The sequence below is a fragment of the Cervus elaphus genome, chromosome X (genome assembly GCF_910594005.1).
Source record: "Cervus elaphus chromosome X, mCerEla1.1, whole genome shotgun sequence".
Lineage (NCBI taxonomy): Eukaryota > Metazoa > Chordata > Mammalia > Artiodactyla > Cervidae > Cervus > Cervus elaphus.
Window position 1 is genome coordinate 102462568 of NC_057848.1, and position 20020 is coordinate 102482587.

The 20020-nt window shown below is 36.8% G+C and overlaps 1 pseudogene; it reads left to right on the forward strand.

The window, feature by feature from the left end:
* The first annotated feature begins 13604 nt into the window (after nt 1–13604).
* LOC122690013 lies at nt 13605–14171 on the forward strand (annotated as a pseudogene).
* Nucleotides 14172–20020: the final 5849 nt, after the last annotated feature.

Consider the following 20020-nt stretch of genomic DNA (forward strand, 5'->3'; position numbering starts at 1 on the left):
AATAAAAAGAATCCAGATTGGAAAAGAAGAAGTAAAACTCTCACTGTTTGCAGATGCCATGATCCTCTACACAGAAAACGCTAAACACACCACCGGAAAATTACTAGAGCTAAACAATGAATATACTAAAGTTGCAGGATATAAAATTATCACACATAAATCCCTTGCATTCCTATATACTAACAGTGAGTAAACAAATAGAGTCACTAAGGAACAATTCCATTCACCATTGCACTGAAAATAATAAAATAGTTAGCAATAAATCTACCTAAAGAAACAAAAGACGTATATATAGAAAACTATAAAACACTGATGAAAGAAATCAAAGATGACACAAATAGATGGAGAAATATACCATATTCATGGAGCAGAACACTCAATATAGTGAAATGAGTATACTACCCAAAGAAATCTGTAGATTCAATGTAATCCCTATCAAGCTACCAAAGGTATTTTTCAGAGAAATAGAACTAACAATTTCACAATTTTATGGAAATAGAAAAAACAACAACAACAACAAAAAACCTTGAATAATCAAAGCATTTTTGAGAAAGAAGAATGGAACTGGAGGAATCAAAGTGCCTGACTTCAGACAATATTACAAAGCTACAGTCATCAAGACAGTATGATACTTGCAAAAAGACAGAAATATAGACCAATGGAACAAAATACAAAGCCCAGAGATAAATCAACACCTATGGACAATTTATCTTTAACAAAGGAGGCAAAAATATACAATGAAGAAAATATAACATCTTTAACAACTTGTGCTGGGAAAACTGGTCAACCACTTGTGAAAGAATAACACTAGAACACTTTCTAACACCATACACACATATAAACTCAAAGTGGACTAAAGATCTAAATGTAAGACCAGAAACTATAAAACTCCTAGAGGAAAACATAGGCAAAACACTCTCCGACATAAATCACAGCAGGAACCTCTATGACCCATCTCCCAGAGTAATGGAAATAAAAGCAAAACTAAACAAATGGGAGCTAATAAAACATAAAAACTTTTCCACAATGAAAGAAACTGTAAACAAGTTGAAAAGACAGCCTTCAGAATGGGAGAAAATAATAGCGAATGAAGCAGCTGGCAAAGAATTAATCTCAAAAATATACAAGCAGCTCATGAAGCTCAATTCCAGAAAAATAAACGACCCAATCAAAAATGGGACAAAGAACTAAACAGAAATTTCTGCAAAGAAGATATACAGATGTCTAGCAAACACATGAAAAGATGCTCAACATCACTCATTGTCAGAGAAATTCAAATCAAAGCCACAATTAGGTACCATCTCACACTGGTCAGAATCAGTTCAGTTCAGTCGCTCAGTCGTGTCTGACTCTTTGTGACTCCATGAACCACAGCATGCCAGGCCTCCCTGTCCATCACCAACTTGCGGAGTCCACCCAAACCTATGTCCATTGAATCGGTGATGCCATCCAACCTCTGTCGTCCCCTTCTCCTCCTGCCCTCAATCTTTTCCAGCATCAGGGTCTTTTCAAATAAATCAGTTCTTTTCATCAGGTGGCCAAAGTATTGGAGTTCCAGCTTCAACATCAGTCCTTCCAAAGAACACCCAGGACTGATCTGCTTTAGGATGGAATGGTTGGATCTCCTTGCAGTCCAAGGGACTCTCAAGAGTCACCTTCAACACCACAGCTCAAAAGCATCAATTCTTCAGGGCTCAGCTTTATTTATAGTTCAACTCTCACATCCATACATGACCACTGAGAAAACCATAGCCTTGACTAGATGGACCTTTTATGCCAAAGTAATGTCTCTGCTTTTTAATATTCTGTCTAAGTTGGTCATAACTTTCCTTCCAAGGAGTAACCGTCTTTTAATTTCATGGCTGCAATCACCATCTGCAGTGATTTTGGAGTCCAGACAAATAAAGTCAGCCACTGTTTCCCCATCTATTTGCCATGAAGTGATGGGACCAGATGCCATGATCTTAGTTTTCTGAATGTTGAGCTTTAAGTCAACATTTTCACTCTCCTCTTTCACTTTCATCAAGAGGATCTTTAGTTCCTCTTCACTTTCTGACACGAGGGTGGTGTCATCTGCATATCTGAGGTTATTGATGTTTTTCCTGGCAATCTTGATTCCAGCCTGTGTTTCCTCCAGCCCAGCGTTTTTCATGGTGTACTCTGCATATAAGTTAAATAAGCAGGGTAACAATAGACAGTCTTGATGTACTCCTTTTCCTATTTGGAACCAGTCTGTTGTTCCATGTCCAGTTCTAACTGTTGCTTCCTGACCTGCATATAGGTTTCTCAAGAGGCAGGTCAGGTAGTCTGATATTCCCATCTCTTCCAGAATTTTCCACAGTTTATTGTGATCCACACAGTCAAAGGCTTTGGCATAGTCAGTAAAGCAGAAATAGATGTTTTTCTGGAACTCTCTTGCTTTTTCAATGATCCAGCGGATGTTGGCAATTTGATCTCTGGTTCCTCTGCCTTTTCTAAAACCAGCTTGTATATCTATCTGGAAGTTCATGATTCATGTATTGCTGAAGCTTGGCTTGGAGAATTTTAAGCATTACTTTACTAGCGTGTGAGATGAGTGCAACTGTGCAGTACTTTGAGCATTCTTTGGCATTGCCTTTCTTTGGGATTGGAATGAAAACTGACTTTTTCCAGTCCTGTGGCCACTGCTGAATTTTCCAAATTTGCTGGTATTTTGACTGAAGCACTTTCACAGCATCATCTTTCAGGATTTGAAATAGCTCAACTGGTCAGAATTGCTGCTATCAAAGTCTACAAACAATAAATGCTGGAGAGGTTGTGGAGAAAAAGGAATTCTCTTACACTGTTGGTGAGAATGCAAACTAGTACAACTATTAGGGAGAACAGTGTGGAGATTCCTTAAAAAAAAAAAAAAAAACTGGAAATAGAACTGCCATACGACCCAGCAATCCCACTGCTGGGCATACACCCTGAGGAAACCAGAATTAAAAGATACACATGTGCCCCAATGTTCATCATAGTACTGTTTACAATAGCTAGGACATGGAAGCAACCTAGATGTCCATCAGCAGGCAAATGGATAAGAAAGTTTTGGTACATACAATGCAGTATTACTCAAATATTAAAAGAATGCATTTGCATCGGTTCTAATGAGGTGAATGAAACTGGAACCTATTATACAGAGTGAAGTAAATCAGAAAAAAAAATACAGTATATTAACGCATATACGTGGAATTTAGAAAGATGGTAGCAATGACCTTATATGTGAGATATCAAAAGAGATAGAGATATAAAGAACAGACTTTTGGACTCTATGGGAGAAGCTGAGCGTGGGATGATTTGAGAGAATAGCATTGAAACATGTATATTACCATATGTGAAATAGATCACCAGTCTAGATTTGATGCATGAGACAGGGTGCTCAGGACTGGTGCACTGGGATGACCCTGAAGGATGGGATGGGGAGGGAGGTGGGAGAGGGGTTCAAGATGGTGGACACATGTACACTCATGGCTGATTCATGTCAATGTATGGAAAAAAAAAACACTACAATATTGTAAAGTATTTTGCCTCCAATTAAAATAAACAAATCATTTTTTAAAAGAATATTTATGCTTTAGCAATGTTTATCTAAAGTAGTGTCTCAAGGTTTTGGTAACCTGAAATTCTTGAGTTATGTTGAATTAAATGATGGAAGTTTATTGGTCATTCCCAAATAAATTTAAACACGAATTACTGAACACTGGCTTCCTCTTGCAGAAAAACCAAAGACATATTGGACTATTAATGGATACGATTGGTGACACACTGAAATATTTTCTATAAAAAAGCACCTTCTTAAAGAAATTATTGTTAAGATTTATGTTCACCAATCTACATATTGTTGATTTAAAGGGTAGTTCATGGTTACTTAAGGAAAGGAGTATGTATGTTATCAGTAAAGAAGGTATGAGAAATGGAATTGCATTTTATCAAGGAAAAAGAAATAGTTTTGACTCACAACTGGCTGTTTCTGAATAGAAAAAATAAAATGATGCTATAGAAAGTGGTGAAAGTTTTCTGGAAACTGGACCCCAAGAAGAAGGTTGCTTTTTTTTTTTTTTTAATTTAATTTATTGACATTGATAGAAGGCTAATTTCTTTACAGTAGTGTAGTGGGTTTTGTCATACATCAACATGAATCAACCATGGGTGTACATGTGTCCCCCTCATCTTGAACACCACTCTCATCCCACCTCCCTCCCCACCCCATCCCTCTGGTTTGTCACAGAGCACCAGCTTTGAGCGTCCTGCTTCATTCATGGAACTTGCACTGGTCATCTCTTTTACATATGGTAATATACATGTTTCAATGCTATCCTGTCAAATTGTCCTATCCTCTCCTTCTCTGACATAGTCCAAATATTTGTTCTTGACATCTGTGTCTCTTTTGCTGTCTTGCACATAGAGTCGTCATTACCATCTTTCTACATTCCATATATATGCATTAATATACTGTATTGGTGTTTTTCTTTCTGACTTATTTCACTCTCTATAATAGGCTCCAGTTTCATCTACCTCATTAGAACTGACTCAAATGTGTTCCATTTTATAGCTGAGTAATACTCCATTGTGTATATGTGCCACAACTTAGATAGAGGTGACTTGGAGGAGAAAGGAGAGAATCAAAAGGGGAGAGAGCAATGAAACCAGTAATCAAATCCCCAAGTGAAAATGGATACTCAAGATTATATCCTTAAAGGTACAAAATTGGTAGCAAATATCAAAAAGCAAAGATTAATAACTTAGAATAGAGGCTAGACTCTCAAAATACAGTGTAAAAAATACAAACAAAATCAATCACAAAATTTTTTTAAATATACATGGAATTTTTTAGAAAATAGGATTTCTTTTGAAAGACTATAAAAATGAAAGTTAAGAGAATAATAAAGAACTGATTTTTTATAATTAAAAAATTATAATAGTAAAAGTACATCTGGGAATTTCTCTGGAGCTGTTGTGAGCAATGTGGGGTCAGTTCAGTGTCAGATAGTCCCTTGTTCCAGCTTGTACTTTTTCTCAAGTTCTATAGGTGTCCTTCAAATGCACAGTCTCAGTATTAAATGCTTAGTATTAAAACCCAGTATTAAATGGGTTTTAATCTGTTGCACCTGTCACTTCCATTGGGGATCCCCCTTCTTTGTTTATTTTTGCTTTCTCTGTCTGCAAGTCTCTTCAGTGCCTAATTTCCACCTTGATACAAGGGAGCAAAGATGTCCACTTATTTATGCTCACCTGTTCAGTTGCATTCTGGGGAGGGAGTGACAATGCAAACAAATACCACTGGCATGTGTGGGGATTGCTCGCAATGGGTGGACCACACTGGGTTTGCCACAACCCAAGGCAGCATGTACTTCCCTGGTCCACACTGCTCAGGCTTCAGGGTGCTCTGCAGGGGCACTGTCCCAGGCGGGCCCTGCATTTTGTGAAATTCCTGGGACTAAGCCATTCACGTTCTCAGGTGCTCCACAGGGGCACAGACCCAGATGGGCTGTGTTTTCTGTGCCCTTCCCAGGTCCAGAACATCTCAGGCAACTGGGTGCTTGGCAAACGCACTGCCCCAGGTGCGCTATGTGTCTTCCTTACCTCCTCAATCTCAGCTGCTCAGTTTCCCTGGTGTGACACTATAGCATAGTCCCAGGTATGCTGTGTGTCTCCTCTGGGGAGCTGATCTCAGAATGTAACACTCCTGGCAGATGTCAACTATCCAGGGTTCCAGGAAGACGTGGTTAGCAACTGGGAGCCTGCTCACAGTTTGGTGGAAGATGTGGTCTCTGGGGCCAAGGCTGCAGCAGTCCCTTGCCTTCTAGCTCTGGCTGTTGCAGGCCTGTCTCTCTGCCTCCAGGGAGGGAGGGCCGTGTATAGCAGCCGTCTTGCTCTCCTTTGACATTCCCTCAATCCTTTGATCTGTGAGTGCACAAGGGGTCACCATGCAGAGTTAGAGCATTTCATGGGAAAGGTCTTTTTTTTTTTTTTTTTTGTCTCTCTGGTGATCCCACTGTTTGGGTTGCTATCTCAAAGTAGTGCCCTCAGATTGTCCTCAGGGCATTCAGGCCTGGTCTTTACCCTAAGGACTGATGATCCAGCCCATGCCTCCCCGCCCAGCTCCCATTCACTGATGATGGACGCAAAGGTCTGGGCCACTTCTCCACTGGCAGTTGCAGTTAGGCATATATTCTGTGGTTTGTTGTTGTTATTGTTTTTTTTCCCCTGCTTATGCTGCCCTCTGAGATTCCTAAACTCCCCACAGACACACCTGTGAGAGGTCTTCCTATTGTATGGAAACTTTTCCTCCTTCAGGACTCCCTTCCCAGGATGGGTCTCCATCCCTTAATCTTTTTCTCTGTTTCCATCTTTTATATTTTGTCCTACTTCCTTTTGAAGAGATTGGACTGCTTTCTGTGTGCCTGGTGTCCTCTGCCAGTGTTCAGAAGTTGTTCTGTGGAAGTTGCTCAACATTCAAATGATCTTTTGATGAATTTGTGGGGGAAAAAATGGTCTCCCTATCCTATTCCTCCACCATCTTGGGACCACTTCTCAAGAAGAGAGTTTTGTGCTCAGTAAAGTTTGACTAAGTTTAAAATAAATTTAATTGAGTAAATTAATTTTAAAAGTAAACTGGTACAAAACTTGAATATGGCTTTTCTCTCTAAGAGGACACATTTTCTTAAGATGTTGAGCTACCTTTGATAACAGATTTTAAGTTTGTTACCTTTTAAGTGTTCTGTATTTGCTTTTGAAATCTTTTATTGTTACTTTAACTAAGTGATTAACTATTGTTTCACAGTGATCTATGATCCTATCTGACTAAGTGTTCTAAATTCTTTTGATATTTATTTACAAAACTTACAAAATCAAAATTTAATGAAGTCCTTTGACTGCTAGCTAACTTTGGGATGCTTCAAAGAGGCCTTGAAACATCTAAAAGAGAGATACTAACTTAGTTAGTCTCATTGCTATATTAAATTACACAGAAAGCATTGTCATTGTGAAATTAATAAATTTTCTTAAGTTATATTGTATAATAAATAGTATTAGCATAGATATCCTAGAAATTATATCAAATTCCTTAAAATCTGGTATGTCCTGGTATGACATTATCAGTCATAATACTAGTCATTATCTTAAAGTGTTGTATGTAACAGCAGTAACCAACTTTCTTTGTCAATTGCATTATAATCAGGTTTTAAACATGCCTTCTTAGGTCTTTTGTAGCTCTAGACAGTTATGGTTTTATTCCGATGACTCTGCTTCTTTGTCAAGAAGATTTATGGAAAGTACCTTTGAATAAATACCAGTTTCTGATCTTCAGACTATAATGCTGAACTGGGAAAGGAATTAAATAATTCTACTGGGAAACCTGATGGTTCCATAAAACTGTTAACAAAAGGATTCATTGCCTAAGACTGAGTAAACTGGTAAATATGATTATAAATTTTATGGTTTCTATCTGAGAAATTACTGATTTAAATCTGTATTTTCAAGGTATAAGGAAATCTTTCCCTCAAACTAATTATGACTCATAGTAATTCAGTTTATTATACCTTTATAAGTAGAAATGAAACACTTATCTTTTTTCTCTATCTGCTCCCTTCAGAGGTTGTAAACTCTTAGGTTCTCAGCAGTTTTATCACATAAATTAGGAGGGCTACCTTACTAACAGATATAGAAATTGCAAGGTATTTTTGGGGGCCTTGAAAAGGGAGGAATTCACCTAGATCTATTGAGAAAAATCTGGATAAACCCTTGACTTGATCTTACTAACCCTCAGAGGTTCAGTCTGAGGCTCCTTATAAATGTTTCACCAAAGCAAGAAGAATATATGTTCAATTAGAGTTATATAAATTATCAGGCCAACTTTTTTGACTTATTTTGCAAACCGATTATTGTCAATTTTGATATATATGGTAGAAATAAGGGTCATTTTAGAGAGAGAAAAAAGATGTTTTAATGAATGTTAAATCCAAGTTTTGTTCATGGAGTTCTGTATTGACTAAGACTCACTTCCTGGATAGTTCTTTGCTGTTACACTATATGAATGTAAACTTTAATTGAATTATTAAAAGGACACTCTAAGTTTGTTTCTGAATCTTATCTCAGTAATTTTTGGATGAAGATTACTACCTGCCACCAGGGGATTATACATATTGGAAAAGACATCATTTAAAGGACAACTCAGATGGGAAGGCTCTCAGAAGTTACTCTTAACTAGCTAATATGCAGCAAAACTAAAGGTAACTGACCTAATATTCATATTTCTCAATTAAAAAGAGCCCCTGAACCAGACTGGTCTATAGAGAGGACTGCTGACCTCAAACTCACCTTGAAACAATGTTCAAATAGAAGACTCTTCATTTACACCTGAATGAGAAGACAATCAGAAGTAGACAGCTAGCCCAAGATCCTGGACCTAACTCATATGATAATTTATAATGCTTTCTTGATATCTTGGAACTTTGTATATGAATCAAGTGTTTCCTATCATGGGTATGATTCTATTCCTATTTTAAAAATCAACCCAATTGTTGGGTTTGCAGCCAATTATCTGTGTCTGGTACTTTGGGGTTTGCTTGATGGATTTCTCCCCTCCAAGATTCTGATTGGAAACCTCTTAGGAAATTTATTTTAGAAGAAAGAAAGTTCAGTCTACTCTTAATATTACTACATGGGATCCTCTCATCTGGCCAGTTAATAATACCTACTCTGACCCTGGTCATAAATATGAATTTTCCTCTAAAGTTATTTAAGCTCAGTCAAAGCAACAAGGAAATAAATCAGCCAAGGAATGAAACCTCCCACAATTACAGGATGAATTTATGTGGTTAACACCAGACTCTGGTCATTTGAATTTTAAGGGCCCTTACGTTAAACTAAGGATAACCAGCTTGGTAACACTAAGAAATTGGGTTGAGAGACTTACAGACAGTGCCAATACATAATTTTCCTGGAAGATAAAAAATGGTACAGAATAGACTAAGTCAGATGACCTGAGAATATATTGGGCTGCATGTAATGGAAGTTCTTGACTTAACTCCTACTTGCAACTTTATTAATACTGCTATCTATGTTATTTGTACTTTGCCTGTTTTACAAGATTGTTGTTTCCTGCATTGCCAAATGTGTGACTGAGCCTCTGACAAAACATATAGTTTTATATGAGATCAATAATTGTAATAGTGTAATTCTAGGTATGGAAAGTTACAATAAGAAGGGATTTTTCCTGGACAATAACAGACTAGTAAGACAGGTGATCCAGAGTCCTTTAGCTGCTGTTATGACCTAGTCCAGTAAAGTACATTAAGTGGCCTATCAGTGAAATATTTGCTAGGCTTAGAGATGGGCCTTCCTAGCACTGTGGGATGAAATGATCATGGAATGCCTCATGAGCCATGGTTGAACTTACGACCATGAGGGGGCCATGTCAACTACAAATTGGTACTTGTCCTCTATTTCTACAAGGATTAGATCATGTGCTGCTTCAGCTGCTGACTTTCAACACCACCTCTTGAAAGGAGTTCATGATGGAGAGCAGAAATGAGTCTCTCTGCATGGGGGTGGGTGTGAGGGACTGGCAGAATAGGTCTTCAGATATTTTCAGGAGCCAATTTTATGAGCCCAATTCTTTTATCTCCTTATATCTAGAAAAACACTAAAATCCTTCATGGTGATGACTGCTCCTCATGACTAGCAAAATCTGCAAAAAGAATTGTGCTTGATTGCATGTACTCCCCCTTCACCAAAATCATATATATATGATATATATGATATATATATATATACTGACCTTCCCTCCACCCTGCCTCTTTGGAGCAATTTCTCAGAGCTATCTGAAATGCCGTTTCCCGGACTATTGTCCTCATTTTACCACAAATAAAACTCTCATGTTGTGTGTTTTTTTCAAGTTGACAATAGCCTCCAGAACTCTTGGTCTTTTCACCTCTTACTTGAGTCCCTCAGTTCTCTGCCCACTGCCATCATGTTTTGCACCACTGTTCTCTCTCCATCTTCAATGTTCACTGTTGTTTTAATTACCCTGGAAAAAGCAAAGGACAGTGTTTAAGGTAGCATTGTCAGACAAAATACAGGATGCCAAGAAGCCCAACTAAATCTGAATTTCAGTTAAATGAATAATGTTTTTAATACGAGTGTGCCCCAGATATTTCATGGGTGTATATTCATACTAAAAAGTAATTTGTTATCTTCCTGAAATTCAAATTTTAAATGGACATTTAAAATATTTTATCTGCTAAATCTGGTAATGCTAACAGCACAAGTTCTGATATCAGAATGACTTAATTTGAATATTATGTTTATTCTGAGTAGCTGTATGATTTTAAGCAAAAAGTTTTAGCATTTCTTATCTTAATTTCTTCCTGTTTAAAATGAGGATAATGATATGAATTATCTAATAATGATTACTGAAAGAATTACTATATATGAGTAAAGTGTAGATTGTCTATCATATAATCGAAATGGTAACCATTGATATTACTAAATGACAGTGGCTAATAATAGTGTTCCTCTTGTTAGATAGATTTGCATTTAACAGGTAAGAAAATCTTCAGTTACATGGATAAAGCTCTATAGTAGAAATTTAGAGAACTTCACATAGATAGCTAGTCTTCCCAAGGAATGCATGGATCATTTTTATATACTTAAATTTTAAGTACAATTCATCAGTGTCTTAAAAGAATAAGACACTTTTTGTCTTGTTTTGTTTTGTTTGGAAGCACTTTGTTTTGTTAGGAAGCACAATATAACATCAGTAGCTTTTAGGTCTGAGACATCATATAAAACCGGGATACTAAAGTAGAATATTCAAAGTAATCAGTGCCTTACACCCAAGATGTGGTCCTCTCTTTCGTGTCTCAGGTCACTTGATTTGGTCAACAGATGGCAAGCAATAATTTCATAAGTCACTCTGCATCTGGGTAATGTATCAAGAAGCAAATAACTTTAGAGAAGAACACAGAAATAAAGATTCAAAGCAAGGCAAGAAAGAATCAAAGAAAATGACTAACAATAAGGAAGACCCAGTCAAAAGATTTGGTGTTCATGAATATATCTTCATTTACTTAAGAGCTGCAAGGAAAAAGCAGAGCCAGAGTCTAGGAATAATAGCATTACTGAGTGTGTTTCGGAACAAGAATGTCAATACTGATACAAGCAGAAGAGAAGGTCAAAATATTTAACAACTCACATGAGCAGGAAATGCAGTAGGTAGCATTAGAACTGGGAATTAAATATCCCTCATTTGTTTGTTGCTGGATCATAAAGAGATACAAGGATTCAGATGGAGGAGTCAGAGTGGCCAGGATATTTATGGGAGGAAGGATTTGGAGGGTTAGGGGGTAGCAGCTTCATGCCAATTGGTACAGAAATTTTCAACATGTTTAATAATCAGCAAAGGTACTCTGGTGGATGACCCTGGATAGAAGATTCAAACTAGGGTACGAATAGGCCAAGCAAGCACAACTACCAACAGAGATTATCTAGAGCTACGTGTTATAACTCTTATGACCCTAAAGTTGGATTGTGGTGATTTACTTTTGTTCTTTGATTCTGTATCAGGTGGACTGTAAACTCAGTGAAAAGTAGTAATGGTATCAATTTTGTTCATCATTTATCAGGATTGCCTATCACAGTGCTTAATGAATATTTGTTTAATGAATAAAGAGCCAGTCAGTTTCTCCTAGTGCCTGGAGTGTCCTAAGAACAAATCTTTCTAGAGGATGAAAAGCTCTGAGAATTCCTTCTGATCTTGAACTGCCCTTGGAGATCTGCTCCAGACAGAAACTGGTCCCTATCATTTAAACTCCTGGATATCAATTCCTAAGCCTCACCTCAGGAGAACACTAAAGTGCTCTATGATTATATGGCTTCCCTAAATCAGAGCTGAACCCTTAAATGAGAAGGACAGAACCACACAAGTCACTGGTATCCTGACCTGTTTCTCAAACTTTTTTCAATTCCACTCAAAAGTTTATTTGGCAAATATGTGTCCAGTTTACAACTATAGACAGAAATAAATTTCAGGAACAGCCTACCTATAGACTTCAGTCACTCTCAGCTAAAACCAAGGTCTTATGACAATATGTTCCCCATGATAAACTGCCTCCATTCATTTGGGGAAGTAAAAACCAGAACTACACTGCAATTCTGTAAGCTACAAATTTCTCAACTTTAAATAGAAATAACAGAATAATTCAAAGAATTAGCTGCCCACAGCAATGATTCAGTATTTTTAATTGATGTCAATATACCTTATGACATTTTTATTTAAGAACTTATCTTAAATAGAATTGTCTAAAAATTATTTCACTAGATTTCAACAAGTTATGCTGTACTTTTACACTATAGTAAATATAAAACCAGCATTTTTACAAATTTCTACTAAATCTTAAGGAAGTGAACACTACATGAATGGGATCAAAAGTCCCAAATTTGTAATAAACTCTTCAAAAGGACAGTTATAGTTATTTTTTCTTTAGGAAAACATTTTTGCATTGTTTCCTTTTTTGCTTTCAAATATTATTTTTCATGGATTTTTGCACATACATAACTGATTGGCTAATTTTCCATGCAAATGAATAGTATGAGAACATTAATTTACAAATTTCTTTCCTTCTTATACTAACCGAAAATAATTGCTGACCAATTTTCATAATTATTCTGGTTTATTGTACATACTAATCCTCATCAAAGCACCCCTCCACCCTTCATCCAAATACACATTATGTAATAATGCTGCATTAGTCAAATTACCTGGAAAATTCATTTTATTGGATATAATACATATACTCTTGCCTCAAAGCAACCCTACGAAAAGGAAAATTACATGTGGAAAGATATCCCTAGAAAGCAGTTTATTTTGTTTCTTACTTCCAAAAACCAGTTTAAATAAGACCCAACTGTTAACGGTCAGAAAGAGCCAGAAATTCTGCTTATGACTTTGAATGGAGCAGGTTCGTATTATCACTGGCCTTAAGAACCTCAGGAGGAAAAAAAGAACCTCAGGTAGACTGACTTCTTTCAGAGACTAACTCATGAGACAGAGAGTTGAAGCCTAAAAATTTCAGAAGTCTAGTAGCCTATCTCTTGAATTGCTTTTAATTATTCAAGAATGGTCCTGACAGAAAATTACTTGTAACTGTGTCAGACCCACTCTGGGCCCCACAACAGTGACCTGAAACCTAAGTATGGTATATAAGGTCAACTGACCTATGCAGGAAGGGAGTGACACTATATTGGGCATCATTCTTAATGTACCGGAATTCTTCTTTACCTAGATATATGATGATCCTCTCACACTGCTGAATCTATAACATTCTCCATACTTACAGAATCACAAAAGTAATACTTTCAGTTCCTGAAAGAGGAAGACAAAGAAATTCATCATTCCATACATTTCAAATAACATTTTAAAAGGGACCTGCACAGTAATATAAGTGAAACCTATAATGAAAGAATGAAGAGTGACTACGTAGGGTCAAAATACACTAAACCACAACCTTTATACATATTTCAGTCAAGTACTAAAGGCAGTAAATATGAAGTCAAGATGAAAATAACACTAAATTTGCAGGATGAGTGGCAGTGGGGCAGAGACCCTGGTGGGTTGTGAGGCCGGCACGGGCGGCAGCACCAAGAAGAAGGACTCTCTGGGGTTCATGGGCTCACCAGCCCACCTCATGATCAAGGATCTTGGAGAAATTCATTCAAGGCTGTTAGATCACAGACCAGTTATCCAAGGTGAAACCCTTTACTTTGTGAAAGAATTTGAAGAAAAACGTGGTCTTCAAGAAATGTGAGTTCTTGAAAATCTGAAGAATATGATCCATGAGACAAATAAACATACTCTTCCAACGTGTAGAGAAACAATGCAAAACAACTTAAACCAAGTTCTCCAGAGACTGCAAGCAGCTACTGACTCAGTCTGTAGATTCTAGCAGAGGGAACAGGAGTGAAAAAAGATTCATAAAGACCTTTTAATAGCTAGTGAGAAACAGCACGTCATGCAGTGGGAGGATTTCATGAAAGAGCAGCACAGCAAACAGGCAGAAGTGGATGAGGAGCACAGGAAGTCCATGGAGAAGCTGAGAGAGCAGTATGCAGAGATAGAGAAGGACCTGGCAAGATTCTCAACCTTCTGAGAACTTGAACCACAGCAATAACAAACTAATGAGAAAAACCTGACACCCTCCCCCAGCAAAAAAAAAAAAAAAACTGCTCCCACCAAACCATTTAGCCTCTGCTTCAAGCTTAGCAATATATTTGATGGCACTTTTCTGTCGGAAAATGGAGCCCTCTCCTTGAGTCTTCTCTATTTCCTACAGCACTGCCACATCTTTCCAGTTTCAAGTGCCTCTCAATGATTATTTGAAGGGGAAGTAGTTGGAGGAAAGTGGTGTCCACCTGCTCTCAGTTAATGTGGACCAGTTTTGGTTTCCATTGATTGATTATCTCAGAGAACTAACCATAAGTACAGACTTCTTAGGGAAGTAATATAGTGCATCCTTCGGCAGGGTCAATGTTAGTTTATCATTGTGGCTTAGAAAGCAGGGATGGTGTCTGCCTGTCGTGGCCTCCTTGGTTCTTGAAGGAATGTATACAGTGTTATTCCGTGAGTAATGTAGACAGAAACAACTGTCCCTGGAGCAGAGACCATATTGAAGAGACAGGAGAGTCAGAACCGTGTCTCTGCTGTGCACATGGGGCCACACTGGTCTCTGAACGGCCCGTTGGGAGAAGTTGTTTTATAATGCCATATTTTCACTGGACAACAAGAGACACTTGTTAAGATTGTGGCCTTCCAAAACTTCATGTTTTCAGCTTTGTTTAAAACGTGCTTACAAGGAAAAGCTTACCAGAAACACAGTTGACTTTTAACCTTTCCAAGAACCATAATCTTGTCCATAGTCTTTACCTCACTTTTACATCTGTTTTTGCTGTGGGTAAGCTTTGTAAGATAAATAACATCTCTACATGTCTCAGCCATTTAATGAGTAATCAGGAAATTCTGCCAAGGCCTCCCTCTGGAACCACATAGATCCTGGCTCTGAGTGAACCAGAAGTATTTGTCCACATGGCAAATGATCCATGTAAAATGTAAATCCTTTTTAGTGCTGAACGTCTGTTCTCATAAGCAGGTGTATTATGATGAAACATGTACCAATTCTGTCATCACTGTGATCTTTAAAAATATGCATTTCAAATCAAAACCACAATGAGGTACCATTACACGACAGACAGGATGGCTGCTATCCAAAAGTCTACAAGCAATAAATGCTGGAGAGGGTGTGGAGAAAAGGGAACCCTCTTACACTGTTGGTGGGAATGCAAACTAGTACAGCCACTATGGAGAACAGTGTGGAGATTCCTTAAAAAACTGGAAATAGAACTGCCATATGACCCAGCAATCCCACTTCTGGGCATACACACCGAGGAAACCAGATCTGAAAGAGACACGTGCACCCCAATGTTCGTCACAGCACTGTTTATAATAGCCAGGACATGGAAGCAACCTAGATGCCCATCAGCGACAAATGGTTAAGGAAGCTATGGTACATATACACCATGGAATATTACTCAGCCTTAAAAAGAATTCATTTGAATCAGTTCTAATGAGATGGATGAAACTGGAGCCCATTATACAGAGTGAAGTAAGCCAGAAAGATAAAGACCATTACAGTATACTAACACATATATATGGAATTTAAAAAGATGGTAATGATAACCCTATATGCAAAACAGAAAAAGAGACACAGATGTACAGAACAAACTTTTGGACTCTGTGGGAGAAGGCGAGAGTGGGATGTTCTGAGAGAATAGCATTGAAACAAGTATACTCTTAAGGGTTAAACAGATCAGCAGCCCAGGTTGGATGCATGAGACAAGTGCTCAGGGCTGGTGCACTGGGAAGACCCAGAGGGATGGGATGGGGAGGGAGGGGGGAGGGGGGGATTGGAATAGGGAACACATGTAAATCCATGGCTGATTCATGTCAATGTATGGCAAAAACCACTACAATATTGTAAAGTAATAGCCTCCAACTAATAAAAATAAATGAAAAAAAAAGAATAAAAAGAAATGAGCTATCAAATCACAAAAAGAAGTGGATGAAACCTGAATGAATGTTATTAAGTAAAATAAGCTAGTCTGGAAAAGGTTATACACTGCATGCTGCCAATTGTACAACATTCAGGGAAACATAAAACTGTAGAGTGAATAAAAATTACCAAAGTCTTTAAAAAATAAATAAAATATACTTGTTTCTTAAAAATTAAATAAATAAAAAATCTGCATTTAACAGTCTAAATGAAGAACTATATACATATATATATATATAGTTTTTACCATGAACCAAGCAGAATTATATGCAATAATTTCAAGAGATTTGTGGCAAATGAATGTGAGATTTGGATAGACTTTTCAGGTATTTTTTCATTGCTCTTCAGTGAAGAAAGGCACAAGAAAGAAAATACCCAGCTTGTTTGTGTTATCTCAGTGTTGCTCCTGCAGAAAAGTGACAATGCCTGCCTGTGTAAATTTATGGCTTACTGTCAAAGCTTCATTCTTGGCTGCATATTTAAAATGTTATTAAAGTTAATAGAGGAGATGAAATAAGTATTTGAGATATCTTTCAATAACACAGAACTTCTGCCAACTCTCTCTGTCCGCTACTGTAGGCTTGACAAGCTCATCCATCATCCTCTGGTACCTAGACCAAAAAAAGTACTTGCTGACACACAGGCATGCTGGAATTTTCTTACCTCTCTTTCAGTGGATGGAAAAAGAAAACATACTTCCAAAAATATCCTGCACATGAAAAGGGAGGGGAACCCTAAATGAAAATTTCCTTTGTACTGTAGGCAGTTTCAGAAGAGCTATTAATTGCCAGTGCACCACTGAACAGATGCTGGAACCATGAAACCAGGACCGTGTGTGTGAGCAGCAACAATTCCTCCACATGTGCGTAGATTTTTGACAATGTTCATTCATCTCGTGTGAATAATAAATACTTTACCATATGAGTTTTTATATATTATATGAGGATCTAAGGGCCTTCTTAAACCAAAATGACTTTATGAACTTTTTATTAAGCTTTAGACATTGATGCTAAATCTCTTCTTTGTAACTTTCTTAGCTATTCAATATACCTTCTAAAGGAGATGGTTGCTTCTCTTTCCTTTTAATATTTTTAGTAGTGAACACTTTCACTTATATTTCTCAGTTTCTAAATCACTTTTGATGTGTATTTTATTTATATATAAAATTTATATATAAAAATTTACATAATAAACTGCATTTCTGCTGTTACATTGTCCAGCAGAGAGAGCATGGCTTCTGGGTGGCTCACAGGATTACTTTCTAATGAGCAAATGAAATAATGTTTTGTCAATTTAAAGTGCTATAGAAATGTTTGTTTTTAAATTCTAACTACTTTTTATTTTCCATCATGATTTCTTTTCTTTTTTACTTGCATATGTGGATTTTTTTTTAATTTCCTAACATGTAGACTTTTAGGTTCTATTCTTATTTATTCCTGCTTTCATTGGACTGTGGTCCATGTTACAATTTCTTGAGATTTGCCATCTGACTTAAAGTATGATCAGTTTTTGTAAATGTTGTGTTAGTGCTTGAAAGTATGCCTATTTCCAGTTGTTGGGTGTTCATTAGACCAAACTGTTAATTGTGTTGGCCAAATTGTCTCTATTTTAATGTTCTTTTTCTTCTACCTGATCTTTCAGATTCTAAGAGGAGTTAAAATTTTCTGTTCTAGTGGATTTTCTAATTTCTGTATTGTGTTAATTTCCATCTTATATATCCTGAAACTTTGTTATTCAGTACATTACAAGTTTAGAATTGTTTATCTTCCATGTTTAGAATTCAATCTTATATTTGTTGTCACAGCTTCTATTTCTAATAATGTTTTTGTATTATTTTATGTTGCCTTAAAATCTTATGTTTCTGAAAGAAATATTTATATATGCCACATCAGCTGGTTAGTGTTTGTATGGTATATGTTCTCTATTTTTCTGTCAGATATTTATGCTGTGTTTTCATGTACCCACTAAAAACTAACTAGATTTTTTTTTCTATCTATCTTTTAGCTGGAGACATTAATTGATTTACATTAGTGGAAATTGCTAACATATTAGGGTTTATTTATACCATCTTATTGTGCTTTTGGTTCTACCATTTTGTTATCTCTCTGCCCTTGGGTGATTTTTTTCCCTCCATCTTCTGCATTGAGTTTTTGTTTTTACATTCACTTTTTCTCTGCTAGTTTAAAAGGTAAAACTCAAATTTTGTCTTTTAGTGCTTACCATGAATTTTAGTTTGCATCATTAACAGAATCTAAAGTTTTATGTTTTCACTCATGCTGAACATCAGGCTTTTGAACAAAATTTGATTGCCTTCCCTTAATTTATAAGTGTCTAGAATTTTAGTTTTATCTCAGTTTAATTCCAAAACGGTTATTGTATACAGTCAGTATTTGTTTAAATTTACCTATAAGTTTACTGTTTTATTATCCTTGAAAGTTAGCTGGGTATACAAGTCTAGATTGACAGTTATTTTCTCTCATTTTTTAATAATACTGTTCCACTGTTGTCTTGCTTCCATTGTTGCTTCTGAAATGACACTTGTCAGTTGATCAGTATTCCTTTGTAGGTAATCAGTCTTCTCAGGTTATGTTTAAGCTACTTATCTCTGACATTCTGCAATCAAATGTCATTATACTACAACCTATCTGCTGTGGATTTCTTTTTATTAATCAACTATGATTCACTGAGCATCTTGAATCTGAGAATCGGTTCCTTTCGTGAATTATGAAAAAAAATTGAACTTTTACCTCTTTGAGTAATATACCTTTGCATTTTCTCAATTCTCTCCTTTAGGACATCAAATTAGACTTAAGTTTTGCCATCTCACTCTGTTCTTTATATCTCATAATCTCTGTTTCATAGTTTTCTATCTCATTGTTTCTGTGTTGAACACTAGATCATTTCTTTACATCCATTATCCAGTTCACTAATCGTGTCTTCTCACTGTCTCTAATGTATTTAACCTATCTATCATTTTTAATTGTGAGTATATTTTTTCATTTCCAGAAATGTTGTTTGGTTCTTTCTCAAATTTTCTTGGTCATTTGGGGTAGTTCCTCTATTCTCTCTTTTTCTTTTCTTTTAACATATTAAATGTTCTTATTTTACATTCTGTGTGTGATAGTTTCACTATTTTTATCTTTTTTTGTGTGTGTGGATCTGAATCTATAGTTTGTTTTGTCTGAAGCAAGTCTATGACTTATTTTCTCATGTTATCAGTGAATTTTCATTGTGAATTGACATTCCTCTGAACTCCATTTTGGGGAATTTTTGACACGTTCCAACAGTGAAGTTTGCCATCTTTTTTTTCCAAGCACCTCCATTTTGTTTCTTTTGGCCCTGCTAACCCTGGACCACTGCAGTCAGAGTTCCCCTTGGGTTTCCTGCTTCTCCTTCCCTGTCCTTCAGTGTGTATGTGTGCTCACTGACATTCGCAAGCTTTGTGAATTTCCTCCTCAAATATACAACAGTATCAGGCTGTGGTAAGACATTCCTAGAGATTTTTTTCATCATTCATATCTCTACTTGGAACACAGATGAGAAATTTAAGGTGTTTTTCTAGTTCACTCACTGAGAGGTGCCTTTTGGGGAGTCATCAGTGGTACTGCAGTCCAGCTCAGTCCCTGTTGTGAACTGAATTGTGTCCCAAAATTCATATCTTGAAGCCCCAGCCCCCAGTGCATCTGTATTTGGAGATGGAGCTTGTAAGGAGGTAATTAAGGTTGAATGGAGTCAGAAGGGTGGGGCCCTGATCTAACAGACCCTGTGTTCTTACAAGAAAAAGAGACCCTCTCTCCATGTGTACACAGAAAAGGTCATATGGTCACAGCAGAAAATGTGGCTGTCTGCAAACTAGGAAAAGAGGTCTCAACGGGATGGAATTTTCTGGCGCC